Genomic DNA, 22376 nt, shown 5'->3' with positions numbered 1-22376 from the left:
CTCGCCTGAGAGCGCCGCCCCTCGTCCCCGCGCTGAGGGGGAGTTCGGGTAGCGACGCTCTGCTTCTGTTGAGCCCTGTGAGTGGAGCTCGTACTCGGCTTGGGCTGCTTGATGTCAGCAGCAGCACCAGGGACCTGGACCCGGAGGGGGAGAAACTGCTTTAGCGCCGCAGCTTGTTTCTTTGACTCCTGGAACCTCTCGGTGACAGTGTGGATTGCGTCACCGAAGAGGCCGCCAGGAGACAGCGGTGCGTCTAGCAGGAAGCTTTTCTCCCTCTCCTTGATTTCGGTGGGGTTGAGCCACAGATGCCTCTCCGTAGCCACCGTTAGGCTAGAGGTGAAGCATTGATTGACTGATAGACAACTACTGTGTAAGTGTTTGTAACTTTTCTCATTTTTGATTGTTTGTTCATTTGTTGTTGGATAAGTGTGTCTGTGTGGTGCAGTGGTGTGTATTAGTAGTTTTGGTGTATTCTGGTGGTGTGTGTGGGAGTTAGCATTTGTTGAGTTAGCATTTGTTTGGTCTTTACCACGTTGGGAGTCAGTTTGTTGGGGGCGTGGCCAGCGAGGTATTAAAAGCCTCGTGTGTTTGTTAGCAGCTGGCTAGAGGTGAAGCATTGATTGACTGATAGACAACTACTGTGTAAGTGTTTGTAACTTTTCTCATTTTTGATTGTTTGTTCATTTGTTGTTGGATAAGTGTGTCTGTGTGGTGCAGTGGTGTGTATTAGTAGTTTTGGTGTATTCTGGTGGTGTGTGTGGGAGTTAGCATTTGTTGAGTTAGCATTTGTTTGGTCTTTGCCACGTTGGGAGTCAGTTTGTTGGGGGCGTGGCCAGCGAGGTATTAAAAGCCTTGTGTGTTTGTTAGCAGCTGGCTAGAGGTGAAGCATTGATTGACTGATAGACAACTACTGTGTAAGTGTTTGTAACTTTTCTCATTTTTGATTGTTTGTTCATTTGTTGTTGGATAAGTGTGTCTGTGTGGTGCAGTGGTGTGTATTAGTAGTTTTGGTGTATTCTGGTGGTGTGTGTGGGAGTTAGCATTTGTTGAGTTAGCATTTGTTTGGTCTTTGCCACGTTGGGAGTCAGTTTGTTGGGGGCGTGGCCAGCGAGGTATTAAAAGCCTCGTGTGTTTGTTAGCAGCTGGCTAGAGGTGAAGCATTGATTGACTGATAGACAACTACTGTGTAAGTGTTTGTAACTTTTCTCATTTTTGATTGTTTGTTCATTTGTTGTTGGATAAGTGTGTCTGTGTGGTGCAGTGGTGTGTATTAGTAGTTTTGGTGTATTCTGGTGGTGTGTGTGGGAGTTAGCATTTGTTTGGTCTTTGCCACGTTGGGAGTCAGTTTGTTGGGGGCGTTCCCAGCTGCTTTCAATAACGATACTCAAGTGAGTATAAATAGCGTGATAGTCCGCGGCAGCGGAAGCGGCAGTGTGAAGCCCTCCTTGTGTGAAGACCGACGAGTGTAAAGACTTCAACTCTTCCCTGTGCAACTCCTCGCGAGCAAGGACCTCGACAAGCCACTTGAGTATCATCTTCCTTTCATTATTTGTGTTCGGCTCTTTTCTAATTCCGATCTGGCCTTTTCTCTGATCTGTATTCACCATGTGCTTTCAAATCTCAACTATAACTACTAGCACTCGTAATTCACGCTCTGTACGCACGAGACGCCGCAATCCTAATAATTTGCGCTATATCCTAACATCCTCTGCTACATTACTCTCTATTCCAATTGGTCTCTGGAATTGTCAGTCTGCTGTAAACAAAGCAGACTTCATTTCATCTATTGGGACTCATTCTCAGCTCAGCCTCATGGCCCTAACTGAGACCTGGATCAAACCAGAGGACACTGCCACTCCTGCAGCCCTTTCAACCAATTTAACTTTTTCACACACTCCTCGGCCTATTGGGAGGGGTGGGGGTACTGGTTTGCTTATCTCAAATGATTGGAAATTTGATCCATTACCATCTCTACCGGCCAGTTCATTTGAATCGCACTCAATCACTGTTACTCACCCTGTTAAAATCCATGTGGTAGTTGTCTATCGTCCTCCAGGTCACCTCGGTAACTTTGTGGAGGAGTTGGATGTGTTACTTTCTAGCTTCCCTGAGGATGGCACTCCACTGATTCTGCTTGGTGACTTCAACATCCATCTTGATAAACACCTAGCTGCAGACTTCAGCACTCTACTGACTTCATTTGACCTTAAGTTAGTATCTACTACGGCTACTCACAGATCAGGTAACCAATTAGACCTTGTATACACACGCAACTGCTCCACAGACAACACTTTAGTTACTCCATTACACACCTCAGACCACTTTCTCATCACTCTTAACCTCATACTGACTCCTGATACAACACGCACTCCTACACAGATTACCTTTCGGCGTAATCTACGCTCCCTCTCTCCCTCTCGCCTATCCACTATGGTTTCATCTTCACTCCCTCCACCTGCTCAGTTCTCAGCACTGGACACTAACAGTGCTACCAACACTCTTTGCTCCACTCTAACATCCTCCTTAGACAGTTTTTGCCCCCTCTCATCCAGACCAGCCCGCCCCACCCCATCTGCCCCCTGGCTGTCTGAAGTTCTCCGTGAACATCGCTCTGGACTCAGGGCGGCAGAGAGGAAATGGCAGAAATCTAAAAACTATACTGACCTTACCTTGTATCAGTCGCTTCTCTCTTCTTTCTCTACAAATGTCTCCACTGCTAAAACAACTTACTACCACAACAAAATCAACAAATGCTCTGACTCTCGCAAACTCTTTAAAACATTCTCCTCTCTCCTTTGTCCACCTCCTCCCCCTCCTTCATCAACTCTTACAGCTGATGACTTTGCATCATTTTTTACAAACAAAACATCCCTCATCAGCAAACAGTTCTCCTCATCACAAACTGACAAGCACATCTCAACAACTAACACGAACACGCTTCCATCCTTCTCTCCGCTCTCCGAGGCAGATATTTCTAAACTCATCCTTTCCAATCACCCTACTACCTGTCCACTTGATCCTATACCCACTCACCTCCTTCAGGCCATTTCTTCTTCAATCACTCCTGCACTCACTCACATTGTCAACACTTCTCTTCATACGGGAACCTTTCCCACAGCATTTAAGCAGGCTCGGGTAACCCCACTGCTTAAGAAACCCTCTCTGAATCCAGCACTTTTAGAAAACTACCGACCGGTATCCCTTCTGCCTTTCATTGCAAAGACCCTTGAGCGAGTTGTGTTCAATCAACTCTCTATGTTTCTTGAAAGGGACAACCTCCTAGACAACAACCAATCCGGCTTCAAAAGCGGCCATTCGACTGAGACTGCCTTGCTCTCGGTAACTGAGGCACTGAGACTGGCAAAAGCAGCTTCCAAATCCTCAGTGCTCATTCTGCTGGATCTGTCTGCTGCTTTTGACACAGTTAACCACCAGATCCTCCTGTCAACACTTAAGACGATGGGTATCTCAGGAACTGCCCTCCAGTGGTTCAGGTCTTACCTCTCTGGTAGGTCCTACAGGGTGTCATGGAGAGGTGTAGTGTCTAAGTCACATCATCTAGCTACTGGGGTTCCCCAGGGCTCAGTCCTTGTACCACTTCTCTTCTCCATCTACATGTCATCATTAGGTTCCGTCATTCAGAAACATGGCTTTTCCTATCACTGCTATGCTGATGACACTCAACTCTACTTCTCATTTCAACCAGATGATCCTACAGTCAGTGTTCGTATCGCTGCCTGTCTGACAGACATTTCTGACTGGATGAAAGAGCATCATCTTAAACTCAATCTTGCAAAGACAGAATTACTTGTTTTCTCAACCAACCCAGCACTTCATCAAAATTTCTCCATTCAGCTTGGTTCATCGACCATAACTCCATCAAGGACAGCCAGGAACCTTGGAGTTGTGATTGATGACCAGTTAAACTTCACTGACCACATTACTGCAACAGCCCGGTCCTGCAGATTTGCTTTATACAACATTAGAAAGATTAGACCCTTCCTATCAGAACAGGCTGCACAACTCCTGGTTCAAGCTCTTGTTCTCTCCAGACTGGATTATTGTAATGCTCTTCTGGCTGGGCTTCCAGCATGCACTATCAAACCCTTGCAGCTGATCCAGAATGCAGCGGCGAGAGTGGTCTTTAATGAGCCGAAGAGAACGCATGTTACGCCTCTCTTCATCAAACTGCACTGGTTGCCAATGGCTGCTCGCATCAAATTCAAATTCATCTTCCCAAAGAGGCATGAAATCGCTCTCACGGACATTTTCCTGGACCGTTCCCACCTGGTGGAATGACCTGCCGATCTCAATTCGTGCTGCCGAGTCTGTAGCCATTTTTAAAAAACATCTTAAGACACATCTTTTCCAATTGCACTTTTCCTATTGCACTTGACCAATACAGAATAGCACTTACTGATCATATCTACGTCTCTCATCCGGAATTGTGCCTTCAGGCGGGTATGTTACATAGTTATCATAGCTACCAAAATCCAGTGTTCTGTATTTTGCGTACGTGAGTTTTTGCTGTCGATGGCTATTGCTGCGCGTGTAGCTAGAATGCCATACAAAACCAATCCATTGGGCCACTGAATCCGCATTAACGACAACAGTTGGGGCATCAGCCTTAGTCCTAATGGGTTGTTATCATAGCTATCCAAATCCAGTGTTCTGTATTTTCCGTACGTGAGTATTTGTTGTAGCTGGCTATAAAAAAAAAAAAAGTTGTGTACTTCGCTAATTAATTGAGATTTCTTACAGCTCTTACAGGTTGTTGGCTTTGTTTGTTTCGTTGCTTCTATTGCTGTACCCTTTTTTGTAAGTCGCTTTGGATAAAAGCGTCTGCTAAATGATTAAATGTAAATGTTAAATGCACCGTGGCCGTCTCCTTGGTGGCCCAGAGAGCAAGATCTGCCGACGTTCTGAGCTCATTGATAATATCACCCCCCACCTCATCACGTCCATCGAGATCCCTGAGCAGGTCAGCCTGATATGCCTGCATTATTGCCATAGTGTGCAGGCATGCAGCAGCCTGACCTGCTGCCGAGTACGCTTTGCCCACCAATGCCGACGTTGTTTTCAATGGTTTGGTGGGCAAAGTCGGGGCCTTCAGGGACGATGCCGAGGAAGGCGAGAGATGGCTCGCAAGCGTCTCTTCTACCTTTGGCATCGCCCCATAACCGTAGTGCTTCAGCCCGATGAGGTTACTGTAGACCGAAGTCTGTGGGCTGAACACACGATATGATGCCGGTCTCTTCCATGACTTTGCCACCTCGGTGTGCAAATCATGAAAGAACGGCAGGCCCCGGCGCTGAGGTTCTGAAGCGCGAGAGGGCAGGAATCTTTCATCTAATTTACTAGATCTTTTCCTTCCTGCCTCTGATCTTCAATGGGCCAGTCGATGTTTAATCTGGCCACTGCTCCTCACTCGCAGGGGACTGAAGTGGCGAATCTTCAGTCACGATGCTCTCAACGTCCACCTCCTCAGAGCTGGATAGTTGGAGCACCGGCGACTATCTCGGGGGGGAAGAAACCGCAATGCGTGCTTCCAAGCCCCGAGAAGAGCCGCTGGACGGTGCAGGTGAGGGCAGAGATAAGGCAGCGCCCGTCTCAAACCCCTCTGCAACGTCCAATTGTGAACCCCACGACTGTAGCCTCCGCTCCGCCTCGGCAGCAGCGGGACAAGAGCCGCGGGGAACACGAGCCGAGGCACCCTCCTCGAAGAGTGCCCGGCGGGAGCGTAGCGTTCTCAGCGGTAGTCTCTCACAGTGCTCGCAAGCAGCCCCCTCGAGGGCTGCCTGGGCATGCTGCGCTCCCAAGCAGGCAACGCAAAGAGCGTGTGTATCCCCACCCGTGATGTAGCGTGGGCAGGGATGAACACACCTCTTGAACTGACTGCTTTCACTGGCCATTTTCGATTTACTATTTTCTCTTTTTTGTTAATATAATGATATATATATTTAACAAAGGGTGGAAAAATTTTGCAATAGACAGACAAAAACACCAAATAGACAGACAGGCTCACACAGATCGCTTGCTGAAGGCACAGAAGCTAGTTCCTGTTTGTTTTCACAGACGCTTTATAGCTTCCGGTCAATGACGTCATCATGCCGACGATCGATCGATCTTCCGATGGAATGGTTCTACACGCGCTTCACGATGCATTAACGCAGAGGCGTTCTCACAGCGTTTCGACGCAGCTCGAGTTCCCCGAAAGGGAACACTTTTATTTTTTTGCAAAAACTTTTTTTTTTGCATCTTTTGGTGCTAATTATTTATTATATGAATTATAATCACTTTGAATTCATATAATATGTTCATATAAATATTATATTAATTGACAAGTAGCCAAATAGTAATATAACAACAATACATAATTCTTTTAAACATATTAATTTGAGCTCTTTGTGAACCTACAATTATTAGGCATATTTCTTTGATTCACATCATGCATTGAAATAGTCAGATATTCTTTCATCTGCCTTCTCAAACTAAAGTGTTTATTCCTGCCTTGTAAACCCATTTAATTTCATGATCATTTTCAAAACGATCTCAATCTTCAGAAAAGAAGTGAATCAAACGGACACTGTCACAATTTCAGGTGCACGCGCTTCTAAGTTAATCGCTAAGTCTGGATTAAACCTGAGTACAGAGAGCGTTATACCGATCTTTGAGAAACAGTTGAACTTGATCTAAACCAGGTTGGATTTATCTGGATTTTTCAACTCTAAATCTACTCTGAAACTCAGAGTGTGTTTGTGTTGGGTATGGCTACTTACATACTCTAAAATGTACTTCCTTTTTTTAATTTTTTTTAATTTTTTTTATGTTATCTGCTAACTTATTCGTTAACAATCCCAGGTATGTCACATAACCTGCTTTATTATAATCTCCATTTATCTGGGAAAAGAAGCACATAAAGATTTAGAATCTCTTTTACAAGAGCGTCCTGGCCTAGATTGACAGCAACACATCTCACGTGGGTTTAAGAGAAAACATCCATACATAGATACATATTTACACACAAACAATAAAAATAAAATAAAATAAAAACTTTCTGGACTACCCTAAGCATTTGTCCTTCACTTTAAAAAAAAAAAAAAATGCTCCAATTGAAAATTTTCTAGTGACTGATCACATCTAAATTTTTCAGTTGGCCGAACTTTAAATTCTGTGTATTAATACATTTTCCAGTTGGCCAAATTGAAAATCTGTGAATTGATGCAATTTAAATCACAGGAATTCAATTTGGCTAACTGAAAAATTTAGATGTGATAAGCCACTTGAAAATTTTCAATTGGAGCAATTTTTTATTATTTTTTTACAGTGATGAATTTGCCATAGCAAGCATGCAGTTGTTCCAGTTCTAGTGTGCTATTGTGAAATGAAAGGTGAGAACAGTCCACATACTGTGTCTTTTTACATTTTGACATTTTATCTCTAAATCCCATCAGTGTTACATTGGCCTGTTGCACAAAGCTGGTTTCAGTTGTTACTCCGATAAGTTCAAGATTGGTTTGAGCAAACTTGTTTTTCGGGCTCAAGAAGGTGGACTGGTTTTTATCATGGTTCATCACCATTGTAACTTACACTACATGGCTAACCTGCTGTGAAGCAGGTTTTATTCTGGGTTAGAGATTGCAAACCCACACTGTATTCCCCAACAGGTTGAATGAACTCAAAATATTTGATGAAACTGATTACCTCAAAATATTTATCTATGTTAAAGAATATTTTAAGCAACTTCTACTTAAAATTATACTTTTTTTAATGCTCAAAATCTTTAAGGACAAGGATAAAATTAAAAAGAATAATGTGGGAAATATATGTTTTAAGTAATTACTACATTAGTCAGACAAGCTCTTTAGACTCCAAATCTTTGAGAAAATGAACAACATTAAATCAAATAATTTCAACAAACAAACATTTTAAGTAATTACTACTCTAAACTAGAAACATTATTCACACTCATTTTTTTGAGGAAGCTGAAACATAATAATTTGACAAACTAAAAATTTAAGTAATCAGTACTTAAAGTTTGGATAAGTTCAATGAACCTGATGAATTTGAAACCATTGTTAAAACTAACAAAATTGACACTGGAAACAGAGTTGTTTTTTTAAAGTTATCACTCCTAATAATATATTGAGGTTATGTTATGACTCATTCAGTTTCTCACACCTAAACATTGTCAATTCAGCCTCTTATATTTTTAAGTTAATTTAAGTCTATTAAAAACACATTTTATTGACTGTTTATGTTTATTAATTTCCTCGAAATCAAATATATTTAAGTTGTATGATTCAAATAAAAAAACTATTCAAAAGACAATTTCACTGCAGATTTCTTTTCTTTTTATTTAACAGAAAAACCTCCCTAGCAATGGGGTTCATACAGAAAATCAAAGAAATAACAACAAAGGTAATAATACTCAAAAAACAAAATTAATAGGCCAACATAATAGGCCAATCCAAAAATAATAGGTCGACAATAATAGGCACACACACATTAATAAAAAGCGGGGGGAAATGGTATTCCATTTCTTGCTTGATTATAAACATGCTGGCAGTCCAAACAATGACATTTGGAAAACAGACTTAGTACTCATCCATCATCAACTCATTTTTAAGGCTAAACAGTCTTGGAGGTAACCGCTTCAGGTCATCCAAACCCATTATAATTTTCTGAATGAAATTGAATGTGTATGACAATTGTTTTGGATAATCAAGGTGAAGTGCATAAATTAAGCCGAACAGCAAAATGAACGCCTCGGTCAACTCCGCTATATCACGCACAACAAAATCTCCCTCAAGAACTATAGAATTGATAGCAGGACCAAACTTCACAAGGGAGTCCGTATCACTTGAGACAGTGAGAATCGCAAGAGCTGCATCCGAGATGTCTGGCAGGTCAATTTCATCTGCCTGAAGAACATGACAGTAATTAGTTAATGAGTAGAGTAGTCAATGAAAAACACTACATGTGTATTTAATATAATATGAACTACCAGTGAATGAAAAGTTCAGGTGAAATTTCCAAATATGACATTCTTGGTGAATTACTGTGGTATGATTAAATTACTATTCTGGTGGCTAGGAAGGTGGTTGGGGTTGTTGTCTTTTAGTTGCAAGGTCAGAGAGGGTTAAATAGAAAGAGATATACAGAGAAGACAAAGTAAGAAAAAAAAGAGAGTGAAAGAGGACACACAGATGAATCAAAAACTTACATTCCAGGTCTTAAAAAATCCAGCAGCATCTTCCCGCAGGAAGATGGGAAGGGCCCGCAGAGTAACTGTCCGTCTGCTGTTGATATCGACGTCTTCCTAGAAAGACAGAGGGATTGTGGGGTAATAGGAAGACAAATCAGTAGAATATTAATCCTATGCATATATTAAAGGTGCACTATGTAATTTCTTTTCAGTAAAATATTCACTCAACCCTAGACTTTGTGTATCGCTGTGGAGAGATACAAAGGGATAAGATTAGGCTAGGCTATTGTCATTGGGAAATAAATGCATACAAAACACTTATAATAACATAGGCTACACATTGGCTACATTGTGACACTAGTAATGGACGTTAATATAAGACAGATGCAATCACTGCAGTGTTACTTTTCATTACATCTAGCAGCTAATGCGAACCATGTACACTCTAAAAACTCCAATTAATAAAATGTTGGAAGAGCAAAAAAATATATGTTGAACTAATTTTCTTACTTGTGCTTAGTTAAGAAGACTAATTATATTAAGTCTGCAGAAATATATTTGAAAAACATTAAATGAATTGATATTTTCAAATCCAGTTAACATTTAGAATTGCAAATGTTGACTGGACTAAAAAACGCAAATCCAGTCAACATTTTATAAAGTAGGCTATATGGCCAACACAATATTTTACTATGGTAAATAGATTTTTGTTTGTGCTGTTGAAATGGGTTGTTAGAAACATTTGATAAAATAGCCTATATCAGAACAATATTTGTGAAATTAGATATTATATAGTATTTTCGATGTTTTGTTTATTATGGTAGGCCCTATCTGCATTATAATGAGAAGATAAATCCTACAACACTTACATATTACATATTTAATATACATATATAATTCATGAACATATGTAGTTAATTGTGGCATTTAATCTGACTAATTTTAATGAATAGCCTACGTACAAGAGCTTGTTTGACTACGCGAAAGGATCTGTATTGCTCGTTTGATTTCGCGGAAGCATCTCTGGAGTACTTTGATCCGCGGAAGGATACAGATCAAAGACTTTGCAAGGTTCACCGAGAGGCAGCAGCAGCAATTTTGAGGATGCAGTTCACGCGTCAGGTAAGTGTTAATGATTAAACTGCAGACAAATATGTCGAACATATTAGGCTTGTGTGGATATTTAACGTTAGAAGTGAAGTAAGAAGTAAATTAGAAGTAAATATATCCAAGGGAAATAGGGATTATTTAGGCCTAAGTGATGTCTACGTCAAGTTCACTCGTCATCGAATAAATGATTTACGTTACGTTAATGTGGTCTTTAACCATGTTTAAGTAATAATACATAATTTTGTTTTAAACTATAATACTATAATGTATTTTAGATTTAATCTCAGCGTGTTGTGTGCTATTTTTGTGTCAGACAAGCTTTCTCTCATTAGCTATAACTTAGGCCAAGGTGCTGTGGTGATTTTTATACGTGCAAATTTACTGAAACATGTCAAACGTGTAACTTAATGTAGGCCAAATAATGTACGCTATTTAGGGTTACGTGGTTGTGTTGAATGTGATTTTTTTTCGCGTTCCAACTTTTGAAATTGTCCCGTAAAAGGGAACAACATAACCATGAATACTATGAATAAAATGGCGCTCATTTCATCGTCCTCGCAAGTGGGACGAATTCTAAACTTTAGTTTAGTCACACATGGAAGTAAATTCTTAATATTGATAAAATGTATAAAGAATATAATTTTTATTTATTTATTATTATTAATTTTTCTCTTTCTTTCTCCAACAGGGTGTGACCAAGATATCCATTGATGCTGACTCGTTGCAAAGTTTTTCATCCAAGCCAGTCAGTTCTTCTTAAAGGGATAGTTAACCCAAAAATGAAAATTCTGTCATTTACCCTCATGTTGTTCCAAACCTGTATGAGTTTCTTTGTTCTGCTGAACACAAAATATAAGATATTTGGAAGAATGTTTGTAACCAAGCAGATGGAGCAACCAATCACTACCATAGTAGGGGGGAAAATACTATGGTAGTAAATGGTTGCTCCATCTGCTTTGTTACAAACATTCTTCCAAATATCTTATTTTGTGTTCAGCAGAACAAAGAAAATTATACAGGATTTGAACAACATGAGGGCGAATATATGAGGACAGAATTTTCATCCCTTTTCCAGCTGAAACACTGACAAGAAGCAAGAATGCTCCACTGAATCTACTTTGACTGTGTGTGTATTTTCAAAACTAAAGGTGCATTAAAGACATTATAGAAAAGTGACAAGGGCTTTGGTCATTTTTTTATTATTTAAAGAAATTTGAAATTAATTCTTATGAAAATGTATTGTTTTAATGCCAAATGTTATAAATGCAGATGATACAATGTGCTTTAATTTGTTTTTATCCTCACTATAACATGTTGTAACTAGTTCCACCACTGCAATTTCTAGTAACAATTAAAACCATTTAAAAATGAAACCCCTAATTAAAACGTTTTAGTTGAATTAATTATAAAAATAGGTTGAGTAAACGTACATTTTAAAGTTGAAGTCAAGTTTGAGCCAACTAAAAATTATTAATTCAATTAACTTTAAAAATAATTGAGCAAACGTACATTTTAATGTTGAAGTCAAGTTTGAGCCAATTAAAAAAATATTAATTCAGGTAACAATTTCTAGAACGAAATTGAGTGAACGTAAAATATCTGTGGAACTAGTTACTAAATAATAATTAGTTGAAAGCACTAGAAATTTTTTACAGTGTAGCCTATGGCAACTAGCTAGGTAGTCTACTAATAAAATGTTTAAAAGCGTGCTGCCTGTGTGCCTGGCATGTCATGTGTTTGACAAAAGTCGTGTAAGTTATGAAACATTGCTTTGTATGGGATGATTTTACACTCACACAATAACTCATGAACTTGATAAATGTTGAAGAGCTTTTACTATCCGTAAAAAAATTACTATCCACAAACAAATGCCTTTTAACTTGTGCAAAATACAGAATTTCATGAATGTGCAGCGATTTGTACAAATAGAGACATTGTGAATACAAAACTTCAATTTTGTATTAATGCAAGTCAGAATTTGTGCGTGCAATGAACGGCCGTTTCACACCGCAAGCGTCGCGTGAGCAGCAGTGAAGCGGGGGTTTCGGCGGCGAGCCTATTTTGCTGCGCTGCTGACGCTCAATTAAAGTGAAATAACACTTTTAATGGACAAAATACATATGATTTCACACAAAAAGTGCTTAAAATGCACACAGAAGCAAGTGTAGTGTACTTTAACAAAAACGAGTGTGACAAAAAAGAAAACGAAAAATAAAAAATATCTGTAGAAGATTCCCAGCTAACACACGACGTAACAGTTACGTAATTTATTCGTACTTTTTGGTAATTTCATGACTTACCAACTGACAACGTAGTGTCAACGTCGCATGCCTGTAATTTCCTTACCATAAAATTACCTTCTCACAACGTTGTCAGTACGATCTCTGAACGTCAGAATATTACCAACAACGTTCCAGATACGTACTCTACACGTAATATTTTGGTAATTTTATGACTGAGTGACAACGTAACTACAACGTTGCATGCCTGTAATTTTCTTACCATAAAATTACCTTCTCACAACGTTGTCAGTACGATCTCTGAACGTTACAATATTACCAACAATGTTCCAGATACGTACTCTACACGTAATATTTTGGTAATTCCATGACTTACTGGCAACGTGAATGCAACGTCACCTGCTCGTAATTTCATTACCATCATTGCAGGTTATATATGTTCTGTCATGATTGGCAGAATTTGCTATTTAAAATGTGTAATTAAATGTCAGACAAGATTAAAATTCCCCTTACGATTATTGTTTATTTTAAACAATTAAGAACATGGAAGATCTTTTTATATATAAAATATAAAAGTGACGTGTCACGTGACACAATGCGCGCGCCTCAACAACTGAAGAGTGTGTGCGCGCCGTAGGCAATATTATCAACAGCAGTTAATTTTTCTGGAGTGTTAAACTTTTTATTGCATAATATTTCATACAAAACGTTGGAATAATGACAGATATGGCCTCTCTTCATCTAATTTAACAGTAGTAGAGACTGAACGAGAACGCGCTCGCCTGGTGGCAGTTGGGAGTTGCCATGGCAACCGTAAACACACAAACAGCTAGAGAGGACCAGAGGACAGCGTCGACATTTCGCTCTCGTTTTATCGCCAGTTATCTAAAAAAAAAGGTTCAACAACGGTGTCAGATTGGTTAAGTAATATTACCTACAGTCTACTTTAAGTATTTATGTTAATATTTATACCTATTGTTACATATTTATGTGGTATTTTTCCTGAATCATTTGAAATGTCAACTAGCAAACGGTAACTTACGCTAGCACAGCATATGTTATGTTTAACATTATAATGCTGAGCATCTTGAATGCTTTTATTCATGTTCTGCTGTATCTCAATGTTTTTGTTAAATAATTTGGGTGTTTTATTCTTCGTTTTTGTGTGTTTTTCAAAATAAATGAACTGAATAAACTAAAGTCATATTGAGTCTGCATTCGTCATTCACATTCATTGAAATAGCCTTTAAATTAGTTTGGGCAAATGAGGACATAAACTACAGCATGTCCGCCTATTGAATAATGAATAATTATAAAAATTACCAACTGATTACCAACACACAACTAACAGATCCATGACGTTGCCACAACGTTGCAGTTACTAACTGGCAACGTTACAATGTTACGTTGTGACAACGTATCTGGGAATTTCACTTTTCCAGTTGCCACAACGTAACTAGTTACGTCACCACGACGAAAGTTTAGTCAGCAGATTACGTTGCAGTTACGTAACAGCCACGTATTTGTGTTAGCTGGGTTTACCCATTTAAACTTGTTTCAATTATTCAGTTTGGGTGAAACAATAATGGTTATGATTATAAAAAATAAAGTAAACTGGAGTATGTCATTAAAGAGAAAACGAAGAATAAAAAACATCTTTAGAAGATGTACCCATTTAAACTTGTTTTAATTAATCCGTTTCGGTGAAAGTATGGTTATGATTATAGAAAGTAAAGTAAACTAGCCAGAAAATATAATAAACTTTCTTTAGTTTAGTATTTAGTACTCAGAGGTATAGTATAGGCTGTAGCATTGTGGGAGCCGCTGCACAAAGGCTTCGGGCGTCTGCAGCTGCAGTGACGGTGTAGTTACGCTTGCGGTGTGTGTGCATTCGCGGATCCGGTGACGCGCGTGCATTCATTGACTCGTTTGTGAGTCGATCCTATTTGATTCATTTGGATTTTGAGACTAACGCCCGTTTCACACATACTCCGTCTGCAGTGCGTGTGCGGTGCGTGCTGCGTTGCGTGTGCGTTGCAGGAGCCCCATACCCTGTAGTCCTTTCACATATGCTGCGTTTGCAGGCCGCAACTGATTCGCTGTTGCACACCACAAACACAGCATTTATTAATGATTTTTTATTTAAAATCCAAGTGTTGTTACTGATCATGGCTCATCAGAATTGCAATTCTCTTTGTTTAATCTTTCTGAGTAGACAGGTTAATAGGCTACAAGCCTACATTTAAACAACATTTTTTCAATTCATTAATTCATATTTATATATAAATATACTTTAGATTTAGCTCACACAAAAGGCAAAACATTTAAACATAGGTTATAGCCTAAAATCATAAACATTTTAAATTAGAAACTTAGAATATAGTCTATTCAAAAACAGCCGACCCTCGTCTTTTCTTTCGTTTTTAAACCCTTTGAAAAGAAATCCTGCAGGTCAAAAATAACTTTGCATTTCACCTCCAAGAAAGTACGAGTGCTCTCCATTATGGCACATTTTTTACCTAAATGCCAGGTAAGGTGTCGTTTTGTTGCTTTACTTGAGAAAAAAAATACGCAACGCACACGCACTGCAGACGGAGTATGTGTGAAACGGGCGTTACGCCCGTTTCACACATACTCCGTCTGCAGTGCGTGTGCGTTGCGTATTTTTTTCCGTACCCATGTTAACGGATGACAGCTTTCACACTGCTCGCGGATGCTGTCCATCAGTCCGTTCCAGGAGCGTTGCGTCTGCAGCAGTGCACGGATCGTTTTCGTACCGAGTCTATTTTTTGCTGCGCTGCGCTGCGTTGCGTTGCTGCATTAAAGTGATAGAACATTGTTCGCATTAAAATAAACATGTACTGACGCGAAAGTCTAGTAATTTCAACACGGATGCATATCATTTAAAATATACTCTTGTTTCAAAGTCAACACATGGCTTTTTTTTCTCAAGTAAAGCAACAAAACGACACCTTATCTGGCATTTAGGTAAAAAAAAATGTGCCATAATGGAGAGCACTCGTACTTTCTTGGAGGTGAAATGCAAAGTTATTTTTGACCTGCAGGATTTCTTTTCAAAGGGTGTAAAAACGAAAGAAAAGACGAGAGTCGGCTGTTTTTGAATAGCCTATTCTAAGTTTCTAATTTAAAATGTTTATGATTTTAGGCTATAACCTATGTTTAAATGTTTTGCCTTTTTTGTGAGCTAAATCTAAAGTATATTTATATATAAATATGAATTAATGAATTGAAAAAATGTTGTTTAAATGTAGGCTTGTAGCCTACGTTAACCTGTCTACTCAGAACGATTAAACAAAGAGAATTGCAATTCTGATGAGCCAAGATCAGTAACAACTTCTGGATTTTAAATAAAAAATCATTAATAAATGCTGTGTTTGTGGTATGTAAAAGCGGATCAGTTGCGGACTGCAAACGCAGCATATGTGAAAGGACTACAGGGTGTGGGGCTCCTGCAACGCACACGCAACGCAACACGCACCGCACACGCACTGCAGACGGAGTATGTGTGAAACGGGCGTTACATTTCGCCGGTTTGGCCTTGCATATGAGGGGTGGTTTATACAAAATAAGTAGATTGCTAAGCAAACTGAGAGGAGAACTAACGTGTATACGCTCGCCAGCCGTCTGGCCAAAATCCCATAGGATTCAGGCGTCAGACGTAGGATTCGAGACGTTAGACGTCACGGTCACGTGTCGGAGCTGCGCTCAAAGTGCGCGGCGGCGTGGCGGCGACGTATGTGAGAAATTATATTTTTTTACTTTGCGTCTGAATAACGTACGCGTGGATAAACGCCTGGATAACGTACGCGTGGATAAACGCCTGGATAACGTACGCGTGGATAAACGCCTGGATAACGTACGCGTGGATAAACGCCTGGATATATTCATCAAAATTTGGAAACTGTATCCTACTATTTTGATAGTTTTTGTGAGAAGTCTCTTTTTGGGGAAGCTTATTCAGCAAGGATGGATGAAGTTAAAGTATACACATTTATAATGCTGCAAAAGCTTATATTTTTATTTATCTTAAGTATAAAGCTTTTGCATTATAAATGTAGGCCTAGGCTATCTTTAACCCTCTGCCCGACGAAAGCACCGGCTTTTTTGATCAGATGATAATGTTGTCATCACATCACATGCATTTGTTAGATATCTGAGAAGTTACTACCATATATAATATTTCTATAATAATGTTGTCATTATTTGCACATTTGTTTTCAGATATTCAAAATGTGTGTACGGGATGTTACAGTCTATGGCAGGGGTTTTCAAACTGGGGTCCCCAGAAAATTTTCAGATAGCCTAATTTAAAAGACAAAACATAAATGAATAAAGTCTACCGAACAGTCTAACTGTTTTATTTATAAACGTTTCTTTCATTGTTTGCCATATACATACTTTTCAGAATTGCATATGTTTGCTTTGTATTTTTCTAGTGAGTTTTTCTCACTATAGTCCCCTTTATCTCGCTTACTGAGTTTGTAGAGCAGTATTCTTAATGCGATACATAGCTGCTTATTGTGAAAGTTGCCTATACTAGTCATTTTTTATTGAACATGTTCTTCAGGTTTATACGTCCAATGTAAAGTATAGGCGATTTAATTTTGGAAACAATGTTCTATTTAAAATGTCACACTTACTATTTATCTAACAGTTTCAATGTTTTTTCATACATAAAGAATATGGATTTAAGGGGGTCCCTCATAAAGGTTCATCATATTTGGGGGTCCTTGGCATCATAAAGTTTGAAAACCCCTGGTCTATGCAAAACATTGTATATATCAAGATGGATCTTGGATATCATGATGAAGTTTCACAAGACCATTATAACTAACAGCACATAAATGAAATCAATAAACACCATCCATATTCTCAAAAACTTGACCAGATCTTGACATCATCAAGAAACATCTGATCATATTTTCTTTTGCCATAACAAATGTACTTGATTACAATACAGTTACAGCAACCAGAGAAGAATTAAAAGACAAGTAAAGGGGCAAGAGATCAAATAAAGGAGCCACTAATCATGATTCTGGAGACTTCAAATCAACATTCAATAAATCATCAGCATCTAAACCTCTGATAATCTCAAAAAGAGCTTGTGTGTGTGTGTGTGTGTGTGTGTGTGTGTGTGTGTGTGTGTGTGTGTGTGTGTGTGTGTGTGTGTGTGTGTGTGTGTGTGTGTGTGTGTGTGTGTGTGTGTGGATCCATGATGTCTAAAACATCCAAGTTATAAAATGTTCAAACAAACAAACTCTTTATTAAACGTCACTGGACTAAACACAAATTAACAATATGTATGTTCACCCAATTACAGGAAATAACGCAGATGGCAAATACAGTCACATGTAACACATCTGACACACGTGGTGTAATTATAACACATTAGTGCAACACACTTCTGTGTAGGAGGAATAACACATTAGTTGAGTTACAGGTAACACAAATATGTGTTAAAGAAACACAACATGTGTTGTCCGAGCACATACACTAAATGTGTTAAAATCAACACTAAATGTGTCGTCCCTGCAGGGGACTCATGTGCTCATGAGCACACACACTACATGTGTTAAAATCTACACAACATGTGTTAATTTTAAACTCATTTCATTGTGTTGTTTTTAACACATCATGTTATAAAGTGCTCGAAAAACACCATCATTGTGCAGTGTATGCAGTGTTTATGTTTTCAAACAAACAGGCCTATGCAAATAAAAGTTATTAATATAACTTTTTTTATCAGTTGCTACATTTTAATTTAAAGTGCAAACTCTGTTAATTGTTTTCTCTGGTGTTAAAGGTGTTAAACTGTGAACAATTGCGTGGATAAAGTCATAGAGTTTGAAACATTGTATTTTGGGCACATGCGTTCTGTACTCGACTACGAACTGCTGACACAATTTCTGTTAAATGAACTGATTGCTGACACAATTTCTGTGTAAATGCTACATTTATTGAGCACACTCTTGTGTTACACATGTTGTGTCAATTTTAACACATCTCCTTTTAGAGTGTAGCAAAAGTAAATATCTCTTACATTTATTTTTCATCTGTTTTTAGTGTTCATTTAAAATAAGACAAATCTAATATTATTATAATCTTCTAGGCCTATCTGTTATTTAACAGTTTATATTGTTCTATAATGATGATCTAAACAGCAGAAGACAGAAATTGTGGTTTAAATCCCAGGGGAGCAGGTGGGGTGCGTGGTTGTAACACTGCATTACAATGAGCCCCTATTAGAAATATGATATAATAATCTTTTTTCTTTTTTTTTTGTAATTCGTTTGAGAAAACCATGAAAAAGGGTTAATAAAGACTGGGAGTCAATGTTCATTATTATGTTTTTAACTATCCTGTGCTGTATTAAGCGATGTGTTTGTTGTCAAACTCAATTGTTTAAATATTTTTAATGATGAAAAAATGCCTTTATTTTATTTTAAAAGTTAATAATTGTATTTTATTAACAAAATATTTTAGTTTGTCTTGTATATGTTTTGATTGAATGATAACATTTTAAGCAGTTATTTGGACATACTACCCCACCTATGGGGCATGTTGTCACATTTCACGTCCATTGTTTCAGGGTAAATCAAGAAAAAAGCTTACACTTATTGAAACAAAACCACATAATTGTATTAGACATGTGAAATTAATGTAGGCAAAAAATACTCTGAACCCCAAGTGGATTTACACAAACTGAGACAGTCAAAAATGGTTATAGGTTGTGCCCTGCTCTCCCCTATATAAATTATCTAATGTGGATAAATGTATATTTTGTATTTTCTCCTAATAAATACGCGTTTAACTGGGTTAGCTTCTGGCCTATTTTAAACACAGCTTTATAAATGGGCAATTCTTTTAACTACTAACTGTATAGTTTTAACACATTGATGTAAAATCTGTAAAATGCACGATTTAATACATTTATTTACCTTTTTTTTTACTGGCGAATTAAGTAATATAGGCGATTTCCTTTAGAATGTTCTGAGTTTTAAGAATGTACAGGGATTAATTAAAACACATGCTATCCATCGGTCCTCCTCACTAGACGAATTGTTAATGCACAGAGTTTACAGTGTGAAAGGTTTTTTCCGATAACTGGCAAAACTTCAGACGACACGCGCAGACGTCACGTAGCTTCTCAGGCGAGTATGTGGGCGACGAAAGTGTAACGCTTCTTATCACACGTCTTTGTTCACGGCTTAGCTCACGTCAAGGTACGCGACGATCGACACGATTGATTGCTTAGTTAGCAAAGTAAATATATAAACCACCCCTCATACTTGCACGATCCACACACACACACACACACACACCTGCTGCCTCTAGATGACAGTATTCTGCCGAAACGGCACTGTGAGCGTTATTCTGCCTATACGCTTTATGTGTACTCGTTATAAAGACGAGGAAAACGCTTAAAAGTAGGCTAACATTAAAAAGGTATTAATAAAAGTACTAATAACGCATACTTTGTATAGGCAAGATTAAATCAAGTTATGAACATAAGCGTTTTCTCCCATAAAAACGTTTATTCCTGCAGTAAAAACGGTGACATTAAAAGTAGGCGTACACTTTATTGAACGTGCTATTGCATAACACGCATTTTATAATGGTTTTCTATGGGAGAAAAATGTTGTGATGAAAGTACGTTAGTGTTCATAACCTGATTTAATCTTGCCTATACATAGCCTATCCGTCAACGGATCCACAAATGCAAATCACGCTGCATGCACAAATTCTGACTTCTTAATATAAAATCGAAGTTTTGTATTCACAATTATGTGTCTATTTGTACAAATAGTATTTTGCACACACAAGTTATAAGGCATTTGTTTGTGGATAGTGAAATACGTCTGCAACATTTATCAAGTTCATGGACAATTGTGTGCATTTATTAATCATTACTCATCCTATACGTTCAGTGTCCGTCTATAAACTAACCTGCGCGGCCAAAGTAGGCCTATCACCAGTAACGGATAAAGGATCTTTGGTAGTGCTAAAACCATACGGTTTGTCTGTCCAGTTATCCCACTAAAGTAACGTAGTGCAACAAGGCTGCTGGCTGGCTGACAGCTGAGACAATTAACTTTAGTTAATTCGCTAAAACATGCAGGTAGCCGCAAAAGGTCTCTCTCACAAGCCTACACTTTAGCTGAGGTCTGCCTGGAAGACGGCAAACAAATAAATAAACAAAGTACATTAAGGCGTGTCCTTACCTTTGTGTACAGGCGTTACGGTTAGCATGCAGACTGATGTTGTTGATGATGGATCTCTTGATGTTGCTGCCTACATCCGGGTGCGCGCAGCAGTCCTTGCAAATAATGTCAAAGTTTATTTACATCCGCCACAATCGATCATAGACTAGGTCATTCACCATTCATTGGAATGTCCGATTTTTTTATTTGTTTATGTTGGTTTGTATAGGTTATTAGGTTATTTGAATTTGCCATGTTGATATGAACCTCCAATGAAGTTGCACGTCATTATTACGTCAGACGTAATTTCAATCCACTCTTGAACGAAATGAGTTAAGGGGTCACTTCTACTCATAAACTAAGAGCTAATCTTGTCTAAATAATCAATAACTGGAAACTACTTAAGTGAACTTAAAACTTTTGTGGTGCCTGAACAATATTGCAGCTTTGAGTACAACTCTGCAATTTTATTGAGTTTAGAACACTGTTGGGGAATACAGTGCAAACTGGACCAATCTGCTGCAAGTAAAGATGCAATAAAGCTACACCCCCTGTATCTCTTGTTCCAAAAAACTTTTTTTTTGCATCTTTTGGTGCTAATTATTTATTATATGAATTATAATCACTTTGAATTCATATAATATGTTCATATAAATATTATATTAATTGACAAGTAGCCAAATAGTAATATAACAACAATACATAATTCTTTTAAACATATTAATTTGAGCTCTTTGTGAACCTATAATTATTAGGCATATTTCTTTGATTCACATCATGCATTGAAATAGTCAGATCTTCTTTCATCTGCCTTCTCAAACTAAAGTGTTTATTCCTGCCTTGTAAACCCATTTAATTTCATGATCATTTTCAAAACGATCTCAATCTTCAGAAGAGAAGTAAATCAAACGGACACTGTCACACTTTCAGGTGCACGCGCGTCTAAGTTAATCGCTAAGTCTGGATTAAACCTGAGTACAGAGAGCGTTATACCGATCTTTGAGAAACAGTTGAACTTGATCTAAACCAGGTTGGATTTATCTGGATTTTTTCAACTCTAAATCTACTCTGAAACTCAGAGTGTGTTTGTGTTGGGTATGGCTACTTACATACCCTAAAATGTACTTCCTTTTTTAAATTTAATTTTTTTATGTTATCTGCTTACTTATTCTTTAACAATCCCAGGTATGTCACATAACCTGCTTTATTATAATCTCCATTTATCTGGGAAAAGAAGCACATAAAGATTTAGAATCTCTTTTACAAGAGCGTCCTGGCCTAGATTGACAGCAACACATCTCACGTGGGTTTAAGAGAAAACATCCATACATATATACATATTTACACACAAACAATAAAAAAAATAACAAAATAAAACTTTCTGGACTACCTTAAGCATTTGTCCTTCACTGTAAAAAAAAAAAAAAAAATCTAAATTTAAATCACATCTAAATTTTTCAGTTGGCCGAACTGAAATTCTGTGAATTATTACAGTTTTCAGTTGGCCAAATTGAAATTCTGTGAATCGATGCAATTTAAATCACAGGAATTCAATTTGGCTAACTGAAAAATTTAGATGTGATAAGCCACTTGAAA

General features: G+C 38.1%; 1 long non-coding RNA gene across 1 annotated transcript; it reads right to left on the bottom strand.

The window, feature by feature from the left end:
• Positions 1-8380: 8380 nt before the first annotated feature.
• Positions 8381-20898, bottom strand: LOC137083735 (uncharacterized). Its single transcript, XR_010906582.1, has 3 exons — positions 20802-20898; positions 9227-9322; positions 8381-8924 (listed from the first exon to the last, which is right to left on the bottom strand). It is a non-coding gene; the product is annotated as an uncharacterized lncRNA (long non-coding RNA).
• Positions 20899-22376: the final 1478 nt, after the last annotated feature.

This window comes from Pseudorasbora parva, chromosome 7 (assembly GCF_024679245.1).
Source record: "Pseudorasbora parva isolate DD20220531a chromosome 7, ASM2467924v1, whole genome shotgun sequence".
In the NCBI taxonomy this organism is placed as follows: Eukaryota; Metazoa; Chordata; class Actinopteri; order Cypriniformes; family Gobionidae; genus Pseudorasbora; species Pseudorasbora parva.
The sequence above is the reverse complement of the archived record's forward strand: the minus strand, read 5'-3'. Positions and strand labels throughout refer to the sequence as shown.